The sequence below is a fragment of the Lepidochelys olivacea genome (assembly GCF_965140295.1).
Source record: "Lepidochelys olivacea isolate rLepOli2 genome assembly, chromosome: 3".
Classification (NCBI taxonomy): domain Eukaryota; kingdom Metazoa; phylum Chordata; order Testudines; family Cheloniidae; genus Lepidochelys; species Lepidochelys olivacea.
Window position 1 is genome coordinate 6,914,996 of NC_140413.1, and position 13,634 is coordinate 6,928,629.

At 45.1% G+C, this 13,634-nt stretch overlaps 1 protein-coding gene across 10 annotated transcripts in view; it reads right to left on the minus strand.

Annotated features, from left to right (window-relative positions):
* Window positions 1-13,634, minus strand: part of NCOA1 (nuclear receptor coactivator 1) — a 351,754-nt gene that overhangs the window by 174,214 nt on the left and 163,906 nt on the right. Inside the window, exon 1 of one of the 10 annotated variants that reach the window (XM_084623426.1) lies at window positions 11,195-11,383. The exons of the other annotated variants lie outside the window; for them this stretch is intronic. The gene's annotated coding sequence lies outside the window, so the exon portion shown is untranslated. Of the gene's footprint in view, window positions 1-11,194; window positions 11,384-13,634 lie in introns of those variants that run through there. 10 annotated transcript variants of the gene reach the window in all.

Below are 13,634 nucleotides of genomic sequence, written 5' to 3' on the forward strand. Positions count from 1 at the left end.
CAGGGAGAATGAAGGTGACAGTTCTCTGTATAGCATCAATGTCTCAATATCAGAAAGATATTGACAAATAGACGCAGTTCAGAGAAGAGCAACATTAATGACCATGGGGCTAGAGCAGAGGTGGGCAAACTATGGCCCGCAGGACCACCCCGGCCAGGAGGCTGGCCCCCGGCCCCTGCCCCGCTGTCCCCACTCCCCCGCAGCCTCAGCTCACCATGCCACCAGTGCTCTGTTCCGGCCGCGCAGCGTAGCTGAGCGGAATGGTAAGGGGGCGGGGACCAGGAGGGCTGGATAAGGGGCATGGGGTCCCGGGGGCAGTCAGGGAGCAGGGGGTGGTTGAATGGGGTGGAGGTTCTGTGGGGGAACAGAGGGGTTGGATAGGAGTTGGGGCAGTCAGGGGACAGGGAGCAGTTGGATAAGGCATGGGAGTCCCGGGGGGCCTGTCGGGGGTGGGGGTGTGGATAGGGGTCAGGAGGGCAGTCAGGGGACAGGGAAGGTTGGATGGGGGGGATCCTGGGGGGCAGTTAGGGGCGGGGGTCCCAGAATGGGGTGGTCAGGGGACAAGGAGTGGGGGGGGTTGGATGGGTTGGGGGTTTTGAGGGGGGCAGGCAGGGGGTGGGAAGTGGGGGGGGGGGCAGATAGGGGGCAGGGGCCAGGCTGTTTGGCGAGGCACAGCCTTCCCTACCTGGCCCTCCATACAGTTTTGGAACCCCAATGTGGCCCTCGGGCCAAAAATTTTGCCCACCCCTGGGCTAGAGGGATTTATAAGAAAGACATCAAAAGAACCAAGTGCATATAGTTTAGCCAAATGACTGTGACAAGGGGAAGTAAGGGAGGTGACTTCATAATCATCCAAGAATTTGAAGGGTGTAAACACCATGGACAACATAGATTGGGCAACACCTTATCCAACAAGTACTTCTCCACTGAACTCACTGGGCCTTTTTGTGGAGTAAGGGTCTCGTGTCAAATTGAGCGGGGTGGTAGAATCTGAACTTAGGAAAAAAGAGGAATGTGGAATCTCAGGGTCTATGGTAGGAAGCCCCCTGGCTTGAATCATTTAAATCAGATGGAAATCCTGCTTTGGGAATAGGGAGGAAGAAGATCAGCCAATACAGTTATTTCTAATTTTATGAAAGGATCTACACAGTTGGTTTTTTTGGAAATCTATTATCCTGACCTCATTAAAAACTAGTATTTATACTATAGTAGCACCCAGAGACTCCTACGTTCTGCTCGGACGTCTGGGACTGGAAGACAAACCATGGGCTTTACCATTGGACTCAGAAGTAAACTTTAGACCACGGAGAGGACTCTGACTGTTGTACCCCTATGACTACGTTTCCTAGTATAGTTTAAGCTACATTACGCAGCACAGTTATTGGGATCTACACAGTGCAAACCAACTCCAAAGAACTCAGATCCCATTATTTTAAAACTAAGTTGTGTCTGTGATTGACCATCCTTCAAGCATAATGATAGCTTGGGTGGGAGAAGAGAAGAATTATCTGTACTCTACTATTTCAGTAGGAGCTTACTTAAGAAGCTTCAGTTAATCACGATGCCTGAGAAACTCTGAGAGAAAGGAATGCTTGCTTCATTCTTGCTTGCTACAGTTATTCAGATTTTTTTTTTAAATGGGTGGAGAGAAGGGAAAGGGTCTACACAATGGTGACAAATCATTATTTAGAAACACAACATCTGGCTTGATTTATTAATCTTTGCACTTATTTCCTGTATTACAGTAGTGCCAAGGGGCTCCAATCAAGATGGGGGCCTCATTGTCCTAGGCACTGCACAAACACATAGTAAGAGACAGCCCCAACCCCAAGAGTTTACAAGATAAACAGACTATGTGTGCAAACTGAAACAGCTATAAAGATGTGAAGGGATTTGCTCAAAATCATGCAGCAGGTCAGTGGCAGAGCTGTACCCACATCTCCTGACTCCCAGTCCAGGGCCCTATCCAGATTTAGAAGTTAAACTTTATGGTCTGTAATCTAACCAGTTTATGGTGATCAATCAGCGGGGCATCCTTATCAAGAAGAGAGGAATAGACTTATGTTCCACCTTCCTTTTTTTCCCCCACTGCCAATGAAACTACCATTGAGTCCAGGATAGGGAGGAAGTAATAATATTCCACTCGCAGCTATGGGACTTGATAAAAGTGGTTGGTTTGTGGCTTGGGTTTTTTGCCATCGCAAGGACTGAGGCTTAACAAACTAGAGGTAACGAGCAAATTTCTAATAGGCTTTCAGCCATCCTCTCTATTGACATCACTGCCTGACGGTAATGATACAGGGACACACTGGCCAACAGAGGTAGTGGACAAAGGACCCACTTCACTATGGTACACAGATGTATCCCAGACACCTTCCCCGTCAGCATGCTTAGTGCATGACAAGCCAGCAGCATTACCACATGAAGTGATGATTTGCCAAAGTGGAGGATGAGGTGGAATAGAGGGGAAAACCCCAGTGCATATAGGAGGAGGAGCGAAGAAGTGCGGGCTTGGACAGCTCCATTTTCTGGGCAGAACTGTCAGGCAGGTGTGTCACCATCTCCAGTAGCAGGTGTCACTTCAGTGCGGAACTGAAGGATGAACCATAGTCTGCAATGATGCTTTTACTATTTCCTTGTCAGGCACTGCAATCTATTGTATCTCTCCTGCCCGAGGAGTTAATTTTAGAGAAGGAGCTTCTTGGCCTCAGCTGCTGCTTTTAGGACCATCATAAGGACCAAGAAAACAGCAACACTGCACAGGAAATCAGAATTCATCAAGTTATTAGCTATCATTTACTTGTGTTGGTGCCTAAAGCTTTGCCAGGCACCCCCCAGAACAGAAAGATCCCTGACCCAAGAAGCTCAAACTGAAAAGACAGGATGTAACAAATAGATAACAGGGAGGGAGGCAGCAGGGGCTAACTTCAATAAAGGTATGTGATTGTGCAACAAGGGCTAATTTATAGCACGAAGCACAGAGGGCCGCTATTATACTTTTCATGACTGAACTGACGCCTTGGCTGGTGAGTTTTTTGTCAGCAATCATGGTAGAAGTGGGCAGAAAGGAGGGGGACTGAACATAGAGAAAGAAGGCAACTTGCTGATCAAGGCATTCCAGGATTAAGGCCCAACATGGAAGGAAAGACAGACAGCGGTGGGAAAAGCAAACAGCCTGTTGGCAGAGTGGACGAGGGGTAACAGGAAAAGTCTGGGCAGCATTATGAACACAGATTAATTATGTACCTTTCAACAAACCAGATGCTCCCCTTTACAAGAAGCCCTTAATGGATTATATTATTACTTGTATTACTATAACACCTAGAAGTCCGATTGTGCTAGATGCTAGCAGCATCTAGCACAATCGGACTTCTAGGTGTTATAGTAATACAAGTAATAATATAATCCATTAAGTTTCCACAGCCCATCCACCACCTAGTTATTTACTGTACAGCTGTAACAATGGTAGCTGCAGCATATCAAAGGTAGCTGAGACTGTATAGCTCTGTACCTACACATTCCCCAGAATCCTCTATGACCTTTGACTATGTTTAAAATATGTTTGACTATGACCTTTTAAAAGTTGCTCAAGTGCTTCATTCAGGAACAGCCAATTCATATTATACATATAAACTACTTTCCTCACTTTAATATCTGTGTTAGTCTCAGGCACAGGTTCCATTATAGATAAAATCAACACAGGGATGGATCACAAAGGTATCTGACAACTACCTGGATAACTCTGCAGCCTAAGGCAATGTGTGTCAAAAGGAGTTACTGTACATTTCACAGACACTGTTTGAAAAGAGGAAATACTATATCTGGAAACAGCCCCTCAAGTCTGAAGCTAGAACTTATCCCAACTGCAGAACAGAGAACTGTGCTCCTAGTGAAAGACAGCTAGATGGGAAGGAGGAACTGCAAGAGGGTTTTACTAGCACACACTCACATCAATCTGCATATGCTGGTTTTACTAAGTTGTTTCTCTACACCCGTGGTTTTCAACCTTTTTTCATTTGCGGACCTCCTAAAAATGTCAAATAGAGGTGCAGACCCCTTTGGAAATCTTGGACGATCTACAGACCCCCAGGGGTCCACGGACCACAGGTTGAAAACCACTGCTCCAAACAGTTCAACAGCAGAGCAGGCAAACGTCTGAAGCCTATTTTGAATAATAGATTCCTCAACATGGGAAGCTGGAGAGCTGGCTAGTAGGTCATTGGTCACTTCAGCAGCCAAACATAGGAATGGGGAGGATAGGTAGAGGGTGTGCCATCAGAACTCCTAAAATGATACCTTTTGTATGCCATTAACTCTTTCAGATGGAATTGGGGGTTGTCACATATTCTGCACTGCAAGGACAACAACAACAACAAAAAATTGGTAACAGCCAAAGCTAAAACAGAAACTGAGCAGAAAATAGTCTGCTAACTGCAGGACAGAAGAAGGATGTCAAATGGATCCAGAATACTGCAACTGAATCCAATGCCCTGAATTGCAAATATTTTACTTTCACGGTTGAAGCTACACATTTAATTAAAAGCAGTCTTGATAATTAAGGTTTCCAACCAATCCCCTCATCCACAGCCCTGCTGGCTAAGTAGATCTTCATTCTTCCAAAGATATTGAGAGGGAGAAATGGGGCTGTACTTTTTGGCTGCCTAGAGGGCTGCAGTGCTTGATTAGGTCTGAGGAAAGAGACCAGGTGGAATTCAGTATGCCAAATGCTGTACTCTAACTAAGCCCCAGGGCCATAGAGGAGTGCTTAGGGAGGAAGACTGAATCTTGTAAACAGAAATGGATCGTTGCAGGGAATGGCATAGCTGGAAATTACATTTATCTCTCCATTTACGTAGTGCACCCATCACAACACTCCAGGCATGCACAGTGATGAGGAAGGTTGTGACAACTACCGCACTTACCAGATTCTGAAGTTACCATGTTCGGCAAATGTAATCTCAACATTTCCCTGCCAAGTCAGGGAAAAATATGTTCCAAACAACTTAGCAGAAGCAAGGTACATGAGGACTTTTTAGCATTGCATCCCCAGGAGTACAACGCTGGAGAAGTTAACCTTGTAGAGAAGGTAGAAAGAAGCAAATATAATTGCATCATTTCATGCCCTTTGAACAACCTTTGGATTCTGATGTTTTTGCCAGGAAGAATAATGAAAGTCAAACTAATTAAGCATTGAACATGCCCACAGTACAGAGTGTGAAAATCTCAGAAGCCTGACAAGTTGGTAGGAAGCACTCAGCTCAGAGCTTAGGTTTCATGCTGTAATTTAGGGAGCAATCGTGATGGTGCAAAAAACTGGTAACATTTTTTTAAGAGTATTCGTTCAGCTATAAAGTGGGTATTGTGAAAGGAGTCAACCTAAGACCATTCTGAAGGGGAAGGTAGCTGGTACACCTACCAATTGTTATATTTAACAAGCATATGGGCTAAATCTTGCTTGTCTTACTCCCGTAAGTACATTCATTAAAGTCAATGGGTGCAAAGGTCAACAGTGATTTCACCTAACGTTTGTAATAGCACGTATCCTAAGTAACTGTGCTCCCACAGAGGAAATTGGTCTAATTTAATTATACATTTTGGATTACTGACCCTCCCAGGGTGAAGTCTCCCCATCTGAAGCAAAGACCTCTTTTTTCAAGAGAAAGGAAGGGGTTTCGTTATCCACCATGTTTCTTGTCTATTGTTTTACTCCTGGGGGAATTCTGCACTACTGCACACGTTCAGAATTCATGTCAAATAAATTCTGCTGGGGAGGCACTACAATTAGAGTTTTTGCCCACCAGGGGCTGCTGTGGTGCCAGAAGAGAGGGCAGACAGCTCAGGACTGGAGCAGCTAGCTGAGTAGAAGGAGAGGACAGTAGCTGCCTTCCTCATAGCACCCTGCCTATGGGGCAAGGTGAGAAGACACAGGATATGGGGGGGGGATGGACAGAGAGGGTCACAGACTGGGGATCAGAAGGGCTTGTGATGGGGGAGGACAGCCTGGGCACAGGAGCTAGCAGGGTGACAGCATTGAACCAGGGGCTGAATGGGAATGAGGGTGCAGGGCCACATGGGGACAGGGGGTGCAGGAGAACAGAGGGAGGAGATGGCAAAGGGATACATGGGGGCAAGGGCTGATGTGCCTGACTGAATAAGAGAGACTAGGGGTCAGACAGGGTCTGCTGGGCGAGGGGGGAGAAGGGCTCCCAACTCCCTAACAATCCCAACCTCCTCCCCCCCCCCCCCGCAAAAAGACCCTTGTTCCATAATTCTCCCACCAACACACAGCAACCCTCTAAGTTCACTCCCAGGCTCCCTCCCAGCAATTATTTCCTTCTCCCTTGGCTCCTCCGTTACCCCTGACTCCCCGAAGCCTTTGCACTGCTTCTGAGCGGTGCGGGAAATACATTTCTGTATTGTAGTTTAAATGAATTATTACTCACAGTTCTGGATTAATACGCCTAGTAAGGATTCTATTTCTCAAAAAACCATTTCCTGGAACTTTTTTGTTGTCTGTATTATTACAGACATACTTGCTGACAGGTATTTTGAAATAAATTAGCAAAATAATTTAAACTGATTGGATTATTTTGTGTTATTTTGACAAATAAAAGATGCAGAATTTTAAAATATTGTGCACAGCATTTTTAATTTTTTGGCACAGACTTCCCTCAGGAGTAACTTTTTAGATTCACCAGAGAGAGTGGAACCTTTATGAGTTCACTCTGAATTACAATGGCAAACGAGCACATCCCAAAAGCGGTCCCACAGCATTCTGTTGGCTACCATACTGCTGCCCAGGCAGTATGGGTTTTTCATGTGACTAATCAGTATAAAGAAAGCTTTTCTTAGAATAATGCATTCCTAGCCATTTCACAGCCATGCGTACCCTGTCCCATTATGGGTTTCACACAAATAGTTCCCAAACCCACATAACTAGTTTGAACATAGTGTCTCTCATTGTCAGCCATGGAGATGTGGCAAAAAGCGGCAGAAGCAGCACTACAAATCTTTCCTCATCAGTTTACCACCTACTGCTCCATGCTGGAGTCAGAGGTGTCTCTACTCCACTGAGGAGGTGGTGGAATCTCCATTCTTAGAGGTTTTTAAGGCCTGGCTTGACAAAACCCTGGCTGGGATGATTTAGTTGGTGCTGATCCTGCTTTGAATAGGGGGTTGGACTAGATGACCTCCTGAGGTCTAACCCTAATCTTCTATGAGACAAGCTGGTGCCAGGACAGACACCCCCTTAAGGCTCATTGGCCCAGCCAACACTAGAACATCCCAACGGACCCCAAGAACTAACTCTAGAGCAAAGAGACTTGGAGCTAGGGGGACACTACACTAACATACTATCCATTGTGACTGACACCAGGCACTGAAGCATCCATTCTCCACTATTGTCTTCATGAATCACAGTGGCAAAGGAATCTCAAGTGCTGATTGTGAAAGATGCCCAATGATTATGCCACAGCTGTTAATAGGCTAAGAAAAATCTCTTCCATCATGGAATCCACTAGATCAGTGTTTCTCAACCAAGGGGTCAAAACCCCCTGGGGCTCACAGTATGGGTTTAGGGGGGATCATAAGCAGGGCCGGCATTAGGGTGTAGGAAGCAGAACAATTGCCCCAGGTCCCACACCACAGGGAGCCTACCAAAGCTAATTTACATGTTTTGCCCAAGTCCCAAGCTTAAGGTAGGAGTTCGCAATTTTTTCTAGTGGAGGGGTCAAGATCTTTAAGTTCAAAGGGGATCACCAACACAAAAAGGTTGAGAAACACTGCACTAAATCACAACCAGTAGGCCTGCCAATTTATTGGCCAACACATAATACCTCCTCCCAATTGCAGATAGCAGTCCATGCCAGTCAAAGCAATTATCTGCCTGTTTCACAGACAAGATCATCAAAAGTCTGGATGACCTCTCCGGATCCCAGGAACTGATGGTCACACATTAGACTGACACTAGAACACCTTCCTTCCCAGGATCCTCATGCAACAAGTATTCCCTCAAGTTACTGAAGGAGGCACCAGTCACTACATGCAATGCCATCCTGTTTCCATCCTGACTGGTGAAATCTCACCAAAAATGCTAAAGCCCTCTGCTATCATCTCCTTTGAAGACAGCCTGCCTCCTTGAAGCAGACAGCCTGTCCAATACTCAAGAAACAGTACTTTGATGAAATTCACCTTGCCAACCAGCATCCAATGTCAGACTTCTCAAGTTTGAACAAAGTAATTAAGAAGTACAGCTTAAAGCCACCTCCAGCAACTCCTGGCCTTGCCAATACCTCGGACCCTTCCAAGTCAGGTTTTAGTCAAGGATATGGCAGACATCACACAGGCTGCACCATTACACAAATTAGACTAATGGCTGCACCATTAGAGAATAGCCCGTTGAACAGACTCTCTCATGCTAGTAGAGGCTTGTCTACACAGCAAGTTAGTGTGCAGCAAGCCAGGGTGTGAATCTACAGCGCACCAGCTTGCCATGCACTAACTCACCATGTGGACCCTGCTACTGCACACTAAAAAGGTCCATAGTGCACTTTGGCATACCTCCATCTGAAAGTGCGTGGTAGCAGGGTCCGCACAGCAAATTAGTGTGCGGCAAGCTAGTATGCTATAGATTTACACCCTGGCTTGCCACGCACTAACTCACTGTGTAGACAAGCCCTTGAGTTCTCAGCAGCATTTCACCATGTTCACCAGGAGACACTTGGCTGAGTGGAAGCACATGGAGCTGTCTCCCATCCTTTCTTACAGACTGACTGCACAGGGTTGTAATGGGAAGCTGCCTGTTGGACATGACAGCACTCCCATATGGAGTTTGTAGCTGTAATGGAGAGAGGATGAACCTTGACATATACATGAGACTACTGAAGGGTAGGGTGAGGGGGTTGTGCAGATAAAAACACAGTAATGCAAAGGCAGAATGGACTAGAGAGAGGAACGATGGTCTTGTAGTTAAGAAACTGGACTGGGATTCAGGTGATTGAGTTCAATTCCCAGCTCCGCACTGCTAGCTGTGTGACTTGCTCAGTATCACAATCTGTCTGTGCCTCAATTAGCCCCCTGTAAAAGGCAGAGAATGCTTCCTTTTCTCGCTCTTCATCTTGTCTGTTTAGAACGTAAGCTTTTCACGGCAAGGACTAGCTCTTGCTACATGTCTGTACATGACAGTTCCCAGTCTTGGTTGGAGACTCTAGGCGCCCCATAACACAAATAATGGTAATACGATGCTGCAGTGCAACACCACAGCTTGAACACCTGGAGATTATTCTTGTGTATTTGGTGACTGTGCTGCTGCCGGCAAAGAAAACAGTGACTGGCGAGAGAGACAGTGGAGTTGGAATTGGGGATCCGCTATTTCTGTCCCAGAAGGGAGTGGCAGCGACTGGCTTGTATTTGTGCAGCATGCTGAAGATCTAAAGGTTTGTACAAATGCTGACACTATTCTCCATCAGTCCAGTTTGTGACAGAGATGTACGTATGTAAATACTTTGCTACAGTATTATATTAAATGATTGTATACAGTGACTCACTTCATGCTACAATATCTCGGTCATGAATATGCTAGATGCAGTGATTGCATCATTAGTTATTGTGTTCCAAAAGTGCACACGTGCTAGTTGCTGTCTACACACAGTCCCGTCCCAAAGTGTAGGTTAATATGGCAGTTGGTAATATGCACAGCAATTTTTCACACAGCCATGGACTTGACAACCAGTTCTATTCAGAGGGAGACAATGGCCAGGACACAGGGCTTCTCCCCTACTCTTTTTGAAAAGTGTCATGGGATCTGTAATTTTCACTCAATTCATATTTAACACCTTATATAAAAAACTGCAACCCGTAGAACTATGCTGCAGTATCACCAAAGCTTAAGTCTGGGATTTGAACCCATGACCTTCTGATCCAGAGGTCACGATACTACCATCTTATTTAATATTTGCACACAGTGCCAGATTGCAGATGTGCCTTGATATTTTAGCTTCTAAACCATACTATATACAAGTATATTCAAGCGCACAAGTACTCTTACAGACACACTCCAGCATTTACAACAATTATTTGTGCTGATTCCATCTTCTCTGAATACGCAATTCTGTCTAGGTGAAGATATAAATGCCTCTGTACATACATACTAGAATAAACAGGTTGTGTGTACTTTTAATTACACCAATACACAGATGGACCTTTCTGTAACAGTGTGCAAGACATACTGTACTCCACTGTCCTGGGCTACTGCCTAACCCTCCTCCCACCCCCTTCTCTAGATCACTATATAAGAGTGCACCACAGCGTCAGCAAACAATAACTTGCAGATCCATTGTATTTACTATATTCCCAAATCTGCCTCTAGGATTTATAGAAATTCGTGAAGCCCTCAGTCAGAAAATGGTTTCAAGCACATGCCAAAGACAAGTCAGCATTCCGAATCTGTTTACACAACAATCTAAAATGAATTTCCATCATAGGAAGATTTCCTTCAAATTGTGCAATAGTTGGTTTTGGGTTCTCTATAACAACGTACACGTGAAATCATTAACTTCATCTGTTGCTTTAAATTATTTCATCAATGATTAACAAATGTTAAGCAATCAGCAATTTTTTCTTTAAGCAAGGAGCGCTCTCTCTCTCTTTAAACTAACGTCCTTACTTCTGCGAGTTGCTGCGAGGATCCTTGCCAGATCTAGCCAGTTTAAACATTTACGCATCGATTTTCAAGGTCACTGCTGAAATATGTAATTTTCTACTTTAGTATGTTATTTCAAAATGCACAACATTATTAAATACTATGGGGTGGGGGAAGTAAAGCAAACAGTACCAAAAAAGTTCAATCAAAAAATATCTAAGCTAAAATACTCATGGTAAAAAGGACATTTCCTCAGAAAATTTAAATATAATTATCTGGACATCATCTTTTGTTTGCACTGTTACATAAACACAGACATAAAAGACAGTAAAAGCTTCTCTGCCTTGTAGAGAATCCCCTCCGATCTTCTAGCAAAATGTGGTTTGCCTGGAAACAGCTGAGGTCTTCAGTGAAGGATACCAGCGTTTAAAGCTGGAGGGGGTGGGGAGTGGAGGCAAAAATTCTGAAGGTTGGGGAAGCAGATTTGTTACTAGCTCACAATAACCAAAAAAAGCACATTTTGGAGGCTTAAAGGTATCAGACCGCTCTCCTTACCTGAGAGATTTCCAGCTAGACAAGTCTGTTTTCAGGCTGAGCAGCAACCAGATGACTAACATGCTGTTGTGAAGCTCTCTCTCCCGCTCTCTCCCTTCCTCTGTTCCATGTGCTCCTGGATGTTTGCAATACATTCAGCGTTTGTACTCTCCAGCACATGCTGCTGCCATGACAGGCGAAGGATTCTGAGCCAGCTCTCCCACTTGATTCCCACACCAGCTGACTGATAATTAAACTAAACACATACAGCCAGAGCCACTCGAACGCGGCGACTCTTCTGGGATCACCAGTGCCACCTGACAGACTCCGCCAAACACACACAGTGGCAGGACAGATTCAGAACATTACTTAAGTCAGGTTTGCAATTCAATTACATTCAAAGAATCAAGTGAGCCATAAATGCTCTGAGATACATTTGACTTTCACCAAGAAAAGAGGGCGCACACAAAAAAACCCTCTCTGAAAGCAGCCAAAGCAAACTACTTACCACCTGCATAATGCTTAGAATTCCAACTGGTAAACAGCTTTTTATCTAGCTAAATACATGTACGATCCCCCATGACCATAGGATCTCAGTGCTCCATAAACACCTGGTGTGATACAAAAGAATTACCCCCATTTTAGAGATGGAGAAATTGAGGCACAGAGAAATAAAGTGATTTGCCCAAGGTCACATAGAAAGCCCAAGGTAGAGCGGTCTCCTGAATCCCAATTTAGTACAATAGCCATTATATGTAAAGCCTATACCAGCAATCTCTCCCACACATCTAGAGTGTTAAAAAGATTAATCATTTCTTTATTTAATAATAACCAGATTTTTATTTAATTGTTTAGGAGAGGGACTTCTTTAAACTTATATTTGACCTTAAAATACCTCTTTTAATGGCTACGCTTATTACACTTTATAGTAAAAGAGGGTGTGATCCTTATTTTTAATGACCGCAGTATCACCTAGAAGCCCCAGTCAGGGATCAGGACACTTACATAATAAAAGATAGCCCCGGCCCAAACAGCTTACATGGACCCTGAAAAATGAGTTCAGTGCAAATGTTGGGTGTGCAGGCAACAGCAAGACTGGGCAGCTAAAGAAACTGGAACCACTTCAGTCAGTTCAGTATGCTCAACCAACTATTCTTCATAGTGACCAAGTTTGTGAAGGCCTTACACTCCACTCAACAGCATTTCTCTGTTTGTCTGTAACATGATAACTTTTAAATGCCACATCAGATCAACTCCAAAATTTCAGAGAATGTTCTCGGCATCAATGGACAGAACCCTGTTGATTTTATGAAAAACAGAAAGACCCAAAGAGGGGAAATAGGGGGTACATGAAGCCCCTGACCGCTCTTTAGCGCAGCCACAAGCATCTGTGCAATTGTCTACAGGTCAAACTGTTCAATGGCACCCACACACACACACACACGCCAGCATAACAGTACACCAGCTCAACTCTGCTCATCCACCCAACAAAATTTAACATGTTGACACTGAGGTCTGGTCTACACTACCGACTTAGGTCAACGCAAGGCAGCTTATGTTGACCCAACTATAGAAGTGTCTACACTTAAATTTCTCTCCCGCTGACATAACCGCCCTGCTACGCCGATTTAACTCCACCTCCACGAGTGGTGTAGTCAAGGTTGATGTAGTTAGGTCGACGCAGTGTCAGCATTACTTATGTCAGCTGTTACTGTCTTTCAGGAGCCATCCCACAATGCCCCACACTGACAATACAATCGATACAAGCACTCCTAGTGAGGACACACACTACTGACACCAGAAGCAAAGTGTGAACATGCACAAGCAGCTGTATGCCAATTTAAGTTAGGTGGACTTAATTTTGTAGTGTAGACGTGGCCCCAGAATGACTTACCTTCCAGACAAAAAGAATAATAATGGTGGGGATAAGGGGGAATGGGTACGGTGCACAAAGCCCCAGTTGGGAGAGGAGAATGGTATGGCTGGAAGGAGTAATGAGAAGCATGGAGAACCCCTGGCAGGGGGAGACTGGTGACCCTGGTATGGGGTAAGGAGGAATGCAGAACATAGGGAACAGAGGCACATGGGGAGGCCCTACCCAGGGGGAATGATAGAGGGATCTGGAAATGGTGAGGGGACACAGAACCCCTAGTAGTGGGAGTGACTAGGGAATCTGGTAGGGGAAGGGGGCAGTCACTGGCATGGGAGGAATGGCATGCATGGAGGAAGGGGGAATAGGAGCTAACACAGAGGAAGAGAATGGAAGAGTCTGGTATGGGAGCAGAGTAGAATGGGGGGCACACAGAACCTGTGGCGGGGGGACACTGGGAGAACTGCAGGAGTCCATGACAAAGGGGGATGAAAGGGTGACACACAAGGTGTTTGGGTGGGGGAAAATGGAGAGATGAAAGGAGCCTCTGGTGCATACAATATGCTCAGCCTATACAAGCTACGAAGCATG